Raw genomic sequence first — 11,679 nt, 5'->3', positions numbered from 1 at the left:
ACTCGCGAGCACAGGAGGCCCGGTGAAAAACAGCCTGTCTAAATGATTCGTTCTGGCGCCGGGTCTGCACAGTGAAAAGAGAGTATGGAACGCAGACATTTTGTTTTATTAATTAACTGGTTCTAATACAACTCATCTATCAAGGATATTAATGATTTCGCTAAAAACTTCTCTAGCGTGTACACATGAATACAACAGTTTTTCGTTCGAATTTTAAGTATTTTTGTAAAGTTCAGTGTGCAAAGCTTGAAAAGACACTACGATACTTTAATACAACAAAAATTATGACAACTAGTTGATCTTTTATTTTTTTTAATTCTATAATTATAATCCTATTATTCTTGGAGCAGAAGTTGACGTTAGTGGGGGAATCAGATCATTAGGTTGACATTGTGTACAATTGTAGGAATTGGTTCATGTCAGACGAGAACCATCTCAACTCTCCGCAAACAAACAAACAAATACAGTACATTACTAAATAGTTTTGGTTTCAAACACACCCAACAAATAACTACTTAGAGGCCTCGTGAGACTTGAGCTCCATTCAACCGGTGAAGCGTTACAGATTTAAAATTTAAAAAGGTAATTTGCTATTGAGCCGATATACAGCATTTATCATGCAGTCTCCGCCAAAACAGTAGGAACATTGCTTTTAAATTGAATTAACGTTGTAAAGATGAATTTCCACGATTCGGATTTGAATAGTCCTAGATAGAGTCCTAGATTATACCGTATTTGGTTCAATACATACAGCCACTTGTATAGAATGACTTCAATCCCAGGACAACAATAACTACAAATCCCAGGACAACACAATAACTACAAATCCCAGGACAACACAATAACTACAAATCCCATAAAAAAAAGTTGGGGTCAATTCAAACTCAACAGTCAATTAGTTGTAATGATATTCTAGAAATGTTCTATGAGATCTCACTTCCATTGTTTAAACTGGATTTGACCCCCAGCCCTGTAAACAAGCCATTGTTTAAACTGGATTTGACCCCCAGCCCTGTAAAACAAGCCATAGTTTAAACTGGATTTGACCCCCAGCCCTGTAAAACAAGCCATAGTTTAAACTGGATTTTACCCCCAGCCCTGTAAAACAAGCCATAGTTTAAACTGGATTTGACCCCCAGCCCTGTAAAACAAGCCATAGTTTAAACTGGATTTGACCCCCAGCCCTGTAAAACAAGCCATAGTTTAAACTGGATTTGACCCCCAGCCCTGTAAAACAAGCCATAGTTTAAACTGGATTTGACCCCCAGCCCTGTAAAACAAGCCATAGTTTAAACTGGATTTGACCCCCAGCCCTGTAAAACAAGCCATAGTTTAAACTGGATTTGACCCCCAGCCCTGTAAAACAAGCCATAGTTTAAACTGGATTTGACCCCCAGCCCTGTAAAACAAGCCATAGTTTAAACTGGATTTGACCCCCAGCCCTGTAAAACAAGCCATAGTTTAAACTGGATTTGACCCCCAGCCCTGTAAAACAAGCCATAGTTTAAACTGGATTTGACCCCCAGCCCTGTAAAACAAGCCATAGTTTAAACTGGATTTGACCCCCAGCCCTGTAAAACAAGCCATAGTTTAAACTGGATTTGACCCCCAGCCCTGTAAAACAAGCCATAGTTTAAACTGGATTTGACCCCCAGCCCTGTAAAACAAGCCATAGTTTAAACTGGATTTGACCCCCAGCCCTGTAAAACAAGCCATAGTTTAAACTGGATTTGACCCCCAGTCCTGTAAACAAGCCAGAGTTTATTTCCATATATAGTACATTGATAGTGATGCTTCAAAATACAAAATCATTTTTATGATGTACTATTCTGATTGAAACAAATCAATTACTAATGTAGCTGTCGTGAAGTGAAGCATTCTGGGGTCAATATGGAGTGTTCTACAGTATCTATAGTGACTAGTGCAATATGGTCTGTGTCCTAAAGGACTCCCTATTTCCTTTATATAGTGCACTACTTTATATAGGGAATAGGGCTCTGGTCTAAAGTAGTGCACTATATAGGGAATAGGGCCCTGGTCTAAAGTAGTGCTCTATATAGGGAATAGGGCTCTGGTCTAAAGTAGTGCACTATATAGGGAATAGGGCCCTGGTCTAAAGTAGTGCACTATATAGGGAATAGGGCTCTGGTCTAAAGTAGTGCACTATATAGGGAATAGGGCCCTGGTCTAAAGTAGTGCACTATATAGGGAATAGGGCCCTGGTCAACAGTAGTGCACTATATAGGGAATATGGTTCCATTTACACAGGTGCACCTTGTGCTGGGGACAATAAAAGGACACTAAAATGTGCAGTTTTGTCACACGAAACATCGCCACAGATGTCTCAAGTTTTGAGTGAGAGTGCAATTGGCATGGTGCCTGAAGGAATGTCCACCAGAGCTGTTGCCGGAGAATTTTATCTTTATTTCCCATAAGCTGCCTCCAACGTCGTCTTTGTGAATTTGGCAGTGCGTCCAACCGGATCACGTTTAGCCACGCCTGCCCAGGAACCCCAACTCCGGCTTCTTCCCCTGTGAGAAGGGGGACGGACGTGATAAAGCCCTTTTGTGGGAAAAAAACTAATTCTGATTGGCTGTGCCTGTCTCCCAAGTGGGTGGGCCTATGCCCTCCCATGGCTGCGCCCCTGCCCAGTCATGTGAAATCCATAGATTAGGGTCTAATGATTTTTTTTCAATTGACTGATTTCCTCATATGAACTGTAACTCAGTGAAATCTTTGAAACTGTTGCGTTTATATTTTTGTTCAGTATAATTCCACATCGCTAAGTTCCCATTACCAACAGTACAGCAGTAAGGTTGCCCATTACCAACAGTACAGCAGTAAGGTTGCCCATTACCAACAGTACAGCAGTAAGGTTGCCCATTACCAACAGTACTGCAGTAAGGTTGCCCATTACCAACAGTACTGCAGTAAGGTTGCCCATTACCAACAGTACAGCAGTAAGGTTGCCCATTACCAACAGTACAGCAGTAAGGTTGCCCATTACCAACAGTACAGCAGTAAGGTTGCCCATTACCAACAGTACAGCAGTAAGGTTGCCCATTACCAACAGTACAGCAGTAAGGTTGCCCATTACCAACAGTACAGCAGTAAGGTTGCCCATTACCAACAGTACAGCAGTAAGGTTGCCCATTACCAACAGTACTGCAGTAAGGTTGCCCATTACCAACAGTACAGCAGTAAGGTTGCCCATTACCAACAGTACAGCAGTAAGGTTGCCCATTACCAACAGTACTGCAGTAAGGTTGCCCATTACCAACAGTACAGCAGTAAGGTTGCCCATTACCAACAGTACTGCAGTAAGGTTGCCCATTACCAACAGTACTGCAGTAAGGTTGCCCATTACCAACAGTACAGCAGTAAGGTTGCCCATTACCAACAGTACAGCAGTAAGGTTGCCCATTACCAACAGTACAGCAGTAAGGTTGCCCATTACCAACAGTACTGCAGTAAGGTTGCCCATTACCAACAGTACAGCAGTAAGGTTGCCCATTACCAACAGTACTGCAGTAAGGTTGCCCATTACCAACAATACAGCAGTAAGGTTGCCCATTACCAACAGTACTGCAGTAAGGTTGCCCATTACCAACAGTACAGCAGTAAGGTTGCCCATTACCAACAGTACAGCAGTAAGGTTGCCCATTACCAACAGTACTGCAGTAAGGTTGCCCATTACCAACAGTACAGCAGTAAGGTTGCCCATTACCAACAGTACAGCAGTAAGGTTGCCCATCACCAACAGTACTGCAGTAAGGTTGCCCATTACCAGCAGTACACCAGTAAGGTTGCCCATTACCAGCAGTACAGCAGTAAGGTTGCCCATTACCAACAGTACTGCATTAAAGTTGCCCCTTATATATTACCTTAAGTACTGCAGTATAGAGGGGTGTCAAACGGACCAGAGACTAGGAGGGGACTTTAAATGAAGTCGGTAGTGGAGCGATAGCTAAATGTAACATCTTAGAAAATGACACACTAAATGGTTCGTTCAACTTTGAAGACACTTAAAGACAGTTGAAGTGAAATGAACAAGGTTGAGATTGGAAGGCGTTAAGCGTGATATTTTACCAAACTAACAGCCACTGCTCAAACAGTAGAACTGACTTGACACACTGCAGTAAAGAATGACTTGTCAAACAACAGTGGTTAGCATCACAATCACAGAGGGAGAATGACATATATATATATATATATATATATATTCATATTCAGTGGTTCACTGGTAATACATGAGATAGACAGCATTGGGCTAAGGCTTGAAATGACACTACACATGATACTAAATGTCTCGTTATACAAATGACATATGATACGAGAGTAACCTGCTATGAGGAACAACAGTAGAGACACCGGCAGTTAGTTGGAAAAGGTTGACATCACATTCCTTCAGATCTTAGACTAAGAGACCAGGACGTATGACTGACAGCAGTGGGAGCCAGTGGGGGGGGGGGGGGGGCAGTGGGAGGGAGCCAGTGGGAGTCAGTGGGAGGGAGCCAGTGGGAGGGAGCTAGTGGGAGGGAGCCAGTGGGAGGGAGCCAGTGGGAGTCAGTGGGAGGGAGCCAGTGGGTGGGAGCCAGTGGGAGGGAGCCAGTGGGAGGGAGCCAGTGGGAGGGAGCCAGTGGGAGGGAGCCAGTGGGAGGGAGCCAGTGGGAGGGAGCCAGTGGGAGTCAGTGGGAGGGAGTCAGTGGGAGGGAGTCAGTGGGAGGCAGCAGCACAGGATGCATTTGAAAAGTCGAGGGATAGAAGAAAATCTGAACGATAGTGAGGATCTGAACAGCTGTCTGGTTTGCAGTGGAGTGGAGAGTAACTGGAGCTGCGTGATGCTGAGGGTCTTCAGGGTTCAGATGGTGAGGGGGTTCCTGTCTCCTCTGAACCACCTCTCTCTCTCCCTCTCAGACGGGAGCGAAGGCATGACCTTTACACAGCGGCTTATCCTTCTTAGAGTAGAACGTCTTCCCTTCCAGGTTGATCTGGCAGAACTGGGAGAGAGAGAGAGAGACTGAGGTGAGACATAACAGAGACAGGCAGAGAGACATAACAGAGACAGGTAGAGAGACTGAGGTGAGACATAACAGAGACAGGTAGAGAGACATAACAGAGACAGGTAGAGAGACATAACAGAGACAGGTAGAGAGACATAACAGAGACAGGTAGAGAAACATAACAGAGACAGGTAGAGAGACATAACAGAGACAGGTAGAGAAACATAACAGAGACAGGCAGAGAAACATAACAGAGACAGGTAGAGAGACATAACAGAGACAGGTAGAGAGACATAACAGAGACAGGTAGAGAGACATAACAGAGACAGGCAGAGAAACATAACAGAGACAGGTAGAGAGACATAACAGAGACAGGTAGAGAAACATAACAGAGACAGGTAGAGAGACATAACAGAGACAGGTAGAGAGACATAACAGAGACAGGCAGAGAGACATAACAGAGACAGGTAGAGAGACATAACAGAGACAGGTAGAGAAACATAACAGAGACAGGTAGAGAGACATAACAGAGACAGGTAGAGAGACATAACAGAGACAGGTAGAGAGACTGGGGTGAGACATAACAGAGACAGGCAGAGAGACATAACAGAGACAGGTAGAGAAACATAACAGAGACAGGCAGAGAGACATAACAGAGACAGGTAGAGAGACATAACAGAGACAGGTAGAGAGACATAACAGAGACAGGCAGAGAGACATAACAGAGACAGGTAGAGAGACATAACAGAGACAGGTAGAGAGACATAACAGAGACAGGTAGAGAGACATAACAGAGACAGGTAGAGAGACTGGGGTGAGACATAACAGAGACAGGCAGAGAGACTGAGGTGAGACATAACAGAGACAGGCAGAGAGACATAACAGAGACAGGTAGAGAGACATAACAGAGACAGGTAGAGAAACATAACAGAGACAGGTAGAGAGACATAACAGAGACAGGTAGAGAAACATAACAGAGACAGGTAGAGAAACATAACAGAGACAGGTAGAGAGACATAACAGAGACAGGTAGAGAGACATAACAGAGACAGGTAGAGAGACATAACAGAGACAGGTAGAGAGACATAACAGAGACAGGTAGAGAAACATAACAGAGACAGGTAGAGAGACATAACAGAGACAGGTAGAGAGACATAACAGAGACAGGTAGAGAGACATAACAGAGACAGGTAGAGAGACATAACAGAGACAGGTAGAGAGACTGGGGTGAGACATAACAGAGACAGGCAGAGAGACTGAGGTGAGACATAACAGAGACAGGCAGAGAGACATAACAGAGACAGGTAGAGAGACTGGGGTGAGACATAACAGAGACAGGCAGAGAGACTGAGGTGAGACATAACAGAGACAGGCAGAGAGACTGAGGTGAGACATAACAGAGACAGGTAGAGAGACTGAGGTGAGACATAACAGAGACAGGCAGAGAGACTGAGGTGAGACATAACAGAGACAGGCAGAGAGACTGAGGTGAGACATAACAGAGACAGGTAGAGAGACTGAGGTGAGACATAACAGAGACAGGTAGAGAAACATAACAGAGACAGGTAGAGAGACATAACAGAGACAGGTAGAGAGACATAATAGAGACAGGCAGAGAGACATAACAGAGACAGGTAGAGAGACATAACAGAGACAGGCAGAGAAACATAACAGAGACAGGCAGAGAGACATAACAGAGACAGGCAGAGAAACATAACAGAGACAGGTAGAGAAACATAACAGAGACAGGCAGAGAGACATAACAGAGACAGGTAGAGAGACATAACAGAGACAGGTAGAGAGACATAACAGAGACAGGCAGAGAGACATAACAGAGACAGGTAGAGAGACATAACAGAGACAGGCAGAGAAACATAACAGAGACAGGCAGAGAGACATAACAGAGACAGGTAGAGAGACATAACAGAGACAGGCAGAGAAACATAACAGAGACAGGCAGAGAGACATAACAGAGACAGGTAGAGAGACATAACAGAGACAGGTAGAGAGACATAACAGAGACAGGTAGAGAAACATAACAGAGACAGGTAGAGAGACATAACAGAGACAGGTAGAGAGACATAACAGAGACAGGTAGAGAGACATAACAGAGACAGGTAGAGAAACATAACAGAGACAGGCAGAGAAACATAACAGAGACAGGCAGAGAGACATAACAGAGACAGGTAGAGAGACATAACAGAGACAGGCAGAGAAACATAACAGAGACAGGCAGAGAGACATAACAGAGACAGGCAGAGAAACATAACAGAGACAGGTAGAGAGACATAACAGAGACAGGCAGAGAGACATAACAGAGACAGGCAGAGAAACATAACAGAGACAGGTAGAGAAACATAACAGAGACAGGTAGAGAGACATAACAGAGACAGGTAGAGAGACATAACAGAGACAGGCAGAGAGACATAACAGAGACAGGTAGAGAGACATAACAGAGACAGGTAGAGAGACATAACAGAGACAGGCAGAGAGACATAACAGAGACAGGTAGAGAGACATAACAGAGACAGGCAGAGAAACATAACAGAGACAGGCAGAGAGACATAACAGAGACAGGTAGAGAGACATAACAGAGACAGGCAGAGAAACATAACAGAGACAGGCAGAGAGACATAACAGAGACAGGTAGAGAGACATAACAGAGACAGGTAGAGAGACATAACAGAGACAGGTAGAGAAACATAACAGAGACAGGTAGAGAGACATAACAGAGACAGGTAGAGAGACATAACAGAGACAGGTAGAGAAACATAACAGAGACAGGCAGAGAAACATAACAGAGACAGGCAGAGAGACATAACAGAGACAGGTAGAGAGACATAACAGAGACAGGCAGAGAAACATAACAGAGACAGGCAGAGAGACATAACAGAGACAGGCAGAGAAACATAACAGAGACAGGTAGAGAAACATAACAGAGACAGGCAGAGAGACATAACAGAGACAGGTAGAGAAACATAACAGAGACAGGCAGAGAGACATAACAGAGACAGGCAGAGAAACATAACAGAGACAGGTAGAGAGACTGAGGTGAGACATAACAGAGACAGGTAGAGAGACATAACAGAGACAGGTAGAGAGACATAACAGAGACAGGCAGAGAAACATAACAGAGACAGGTAGAGAAACATAACAGAGACAGGCAGAGAAACATAACAGAGACAGGTAGAGAGACTGAGGTGAGACATAACAGAGACAGGTAGAGAGACATAACAGAGACAGGTAGAGAGACATAACAGAGACAGGTAGAGAGACATAACAGAGACAGGTAGAGAGACATAACAGAGACAGGCAGAGAGACATAACAGAGACAGGTAGAGAGACTGGGGTGAGACATAACAGAGACAGGTAGAGAGACATAACAGAGACAGGCAGAGAGACATAACAGAGACAGGCAGAGAGACTGAGGTGAGACATAACAGAGACAGGCAGAGAGACATAACAGAGACAGGTAGAGAGACTGGGGTGAGACATAACAGAGACAGGCAGAGAGACTGAGGTGAGACATAACAGAGACAGGCAGAGAGACTGAGGTGAGACATAACAGAGACAGGCAGAGAGACTGAGGTGAGACATAACAGAGACAGGCAGAGAGACTGAGGTGAGACATAACAGAGACAGGCAGAGAGACTGAGGTGAGACATAACAGAGACAGGCAGAGAGACTGAGGTGAGACATAACAGAGACAGGCAGAGAGACTGTGGTGAGACATAACAGAGAGAGGTAGAGAGACTGAGGTGAGACATAACAGAGACAGGTAGAGAAACATAACAGAGACAGGTAGAGAGACATAACAGAGACAGGTAGAGAGACATAACAGAGACAGGTAGAGAGACATAACAGAGACAGGTAGAGAAACATAACAGAGACAGGTAGAGAGACATAACAGAGACAGGTAGAGAGACATAACAGAGACAGGTAGAGAGACATAACAGAGACAGGTAGAGAGACATAACAGAGACAGGTAGAGAAACATAACAGAGACAGGCAGAGAAACATAACAGAGACAGGTAGAGAGACATAACAGAGACAGGTAGAGAGACATAACAGAGACAGGTAGAGAAACATAACAGAGACAGGTAGAGAGACATAACAGAGACAGGTAGAGAGACATAACAGAGACAGGTAGAGAGACATAACAGAGACAGGTAGAGAAACATAACAGAGACAGGCAGAGAAACATAACAGAGACAGGTAGAGAGACATAACAGAGACAGGTAGAGAGACATAACAGAGACAGGCAGAGAGACATAACAGAGACAGGTAGAGAGACATAACAGAGACAGGTAGAGAGACATAACAGAGACAGGTAGAGAAACATAACAGAGACAGGCAGAGAAACATAACAGAGACAGGTAGAGAGACATAACAGAGACAGGTAGAGAGACATAACAGAGACAGGTAGAGAGACATAACAGAGACAGGTAGAGAAACATAACAGAGACAGGTAGAGAGACATAACAGAGACAGGTAGAGAGACATAACAGAGACAGGTAGAGAGACATAACAGAGACAGGTAGAGAGACATAACAGAGACAGGTAGAGAGACATAACAGAGACAGGTAGAGAAACATAACAGAGACAGGCAGAGAAACATAACAGAGACAGGTAGAGAGACATAACAGAGACAGGTAGAGAGACATAACAGAGACAGGTAGAGAGACATAACAGAGACAGGTAGAGAGGTTTACACCTGTAGAGGTTTACAGAAGTCAGAAGTTTACATACACCTTAGCCAAATACATTTAAACTCAGTTTTTCACAATTCCTGACATTTAATCCTAGTAAAAATTCCCTGTTTTAGGTCAGTTAGGATCACCACTTTATTTTAAGAATGTGAAATGTCAGAATATTAGTTGAGAGAATGATTTATTTCAGCTTTTATTTCTTTCATCACATTCCCAGTGGGTCAGAAGTTTACATACACTCAATTAGTATTTGGTAGCATTGCCTTTAAATTGTTTAACTTGGGTCAAACGTTTCGGGTAGCCTTCCACAAGCTTCCCACAATAAGTTGGGTGAATTTTGACCCATTCCACCTGACAGAGCTGGTGTAACTGAGTCAGGTTTGTAGGCCTCCTTGCTCGCACACGCTTTTTCAGTTCTGCCCACAAATGTTCTATAGGATTGAGGTCCGTACTTTGTGATGGCCACTCCAATACCTTGACTTTGTTGTCCAAACCGTAGTCTGTCTTTTTATGGCGGTTTTGGAGCAGTGGCTTCTTCCTTGCTGAGCGGCCTTTCAGGTTATGTCGATATAGGACTCGCTTTACTGTGGATATAGATACTTTTGTACCTGTTTCCTCCAGCATCTTCACAAGGTCCTTTACTGTTGTTCTGGGATTGATTTGCACTTTTCACACCAAAGTACGTTCATCTCCAGGAGACAGAACGCGTCTCCTTCCTGAGCGGTATGATTGCTGCAGAGTCCCATGGTGTTTATACTTGCGTACTATTGTTTGTACAGATGAACGTGGTACCTTCAAGCGTTTGGAAATTGCTCTCAAGGATGAACCAGACTTGTGGAGGTCTACAATTTTTTTCTGAGGTCTTGGCTGATTGCTTTTGATTTTCCCATGATGTCAAGCAAAGAGGCACTGAGTTTGAAGGTAGGCATTGAAATACATCCACAGGTACACCTCAAATTGACTCAAATTATGTCAATTAGCCTATCAGAAGCTTCTAAAGCCATGACATCATTTTCTGGAATTTTCCAAGCTGTTTAAAGGCACAGTCAACTTAGTGTATGTAAACTTCTGACCCACTGGAATTGTGATACAGTGAATTATAAGGGAAATAATCTGTCTGTCAACAATTGTTGGAAAACTGACTTGTATCATGCACAAAGTAGATGTCCTAACCGACCTCCCAAAACTATAGTTTGTTAACAAGAAATTTGTGGAGTGGTTGAAAAATGAGTTTTAATGACTCCAACCTAAGTGTATGTAAACTTCCGACTTCAACTGTAGTTAGAGGTGAGAGACAGAGGTCCAGGTGAATCAGGAGAGTGACTTACAGCACAGACGAAGCAGGTGTCGTGCCAGCTGTATCCCAAGGCCTCTAGGAAGCGGTCCCCAGCATCGATCTTAAAGTCACAGCCATGACACTTAGTACCAAACATCTTCTCATAATCTGCAGGGAGAGAAGGGGGGGGTGGAGGAGGGAGAGGGAGAGAGGGGGCAGGGAAGTGGAGGAGAGAGAGGGGGTGGAGGAGAGAGAGGGGGTGGAGGAGAGAGAGGGAGCAGGGAAGTGGAGGAGAGAGAGGGGGTGGAGGAGAGAGAGGGGGTGGAGGAGAGAGAGGGGGCAGGGAAGTGGAGGAGAGAGAGGGGGTGGAGGAGAGAGAGGGGGTGGAGGAGAGAGAGGGAGCAGGGAAGTGGAGGAGAGAGAGGGGGTGGAGGAGAGAGAGGGGGCAGGGAAGTGGAGGAGAGAGAGGGGGTGGAGGAGAGAGAGGGGGTGGAGGAGAGAGAGGGAGCAGGGAAGTGGAGGAGAGAGAGGGGGTGGAGGAGAGAGAGGGGGTGGAGGAGAGAGAGGGAGCAGGGAAGTGGAGGAGAGAGAGGGGGGGTGGAGGAGAGAGACGGTGCAGGGAAGTGGAGGAGAGAGAGGGGGGTGGAGGAGAGAGAGGGAGCAGGGAAGTGGAGGAGAGAGAGGGGGGTGG

The 11,679-nt window shown here is 44.9% G+C and overlaps 1 long non-coding RNA gene across 1 annotated transcript; it reads right to left on the bottom strand.

Annotated features, from left to right (window-relative positions):
• Window positions 1-282: 282 nt before the first annotated feature.
• On the bottom strand, window positions 283-11,216 carry LOC139574673 (uncharacterized). The gene is made up of 2 exons (XR_011674811.1): window positions 11,041-11,216; window positions 283-5,000 (listed from the first exon to the last, which is right to left on the bottom strand). It is a non-coding gene; the product is annotated as an uncharacterized lncRNA (long non-coding RNA).
• Window positions 11,217-11,679: the final 463 nt, after the last annotated feature.

The sequence above is a fragment of the Salvelinus alpinus genome, chromosome 4 (genome assembly GCF_045679555.1).
Source record: "Salvelinus alpinus chromosome 4, SLU_Salpinus.1, whole genome shotgun sequence".
In the NCBI taxonomy this organism is placed as follows: Eukaryota; Metazoa; Chordata; class Actinopteri; order Salmoniformes; family Salmonidae; genus Salvelinus; species Salvelinus alpinus.
The sequence above is the reverse complement of the archived record's forward strand: the minus strand, read 5'-3'. Positions and strand labels throughout refer to the sequence as shown.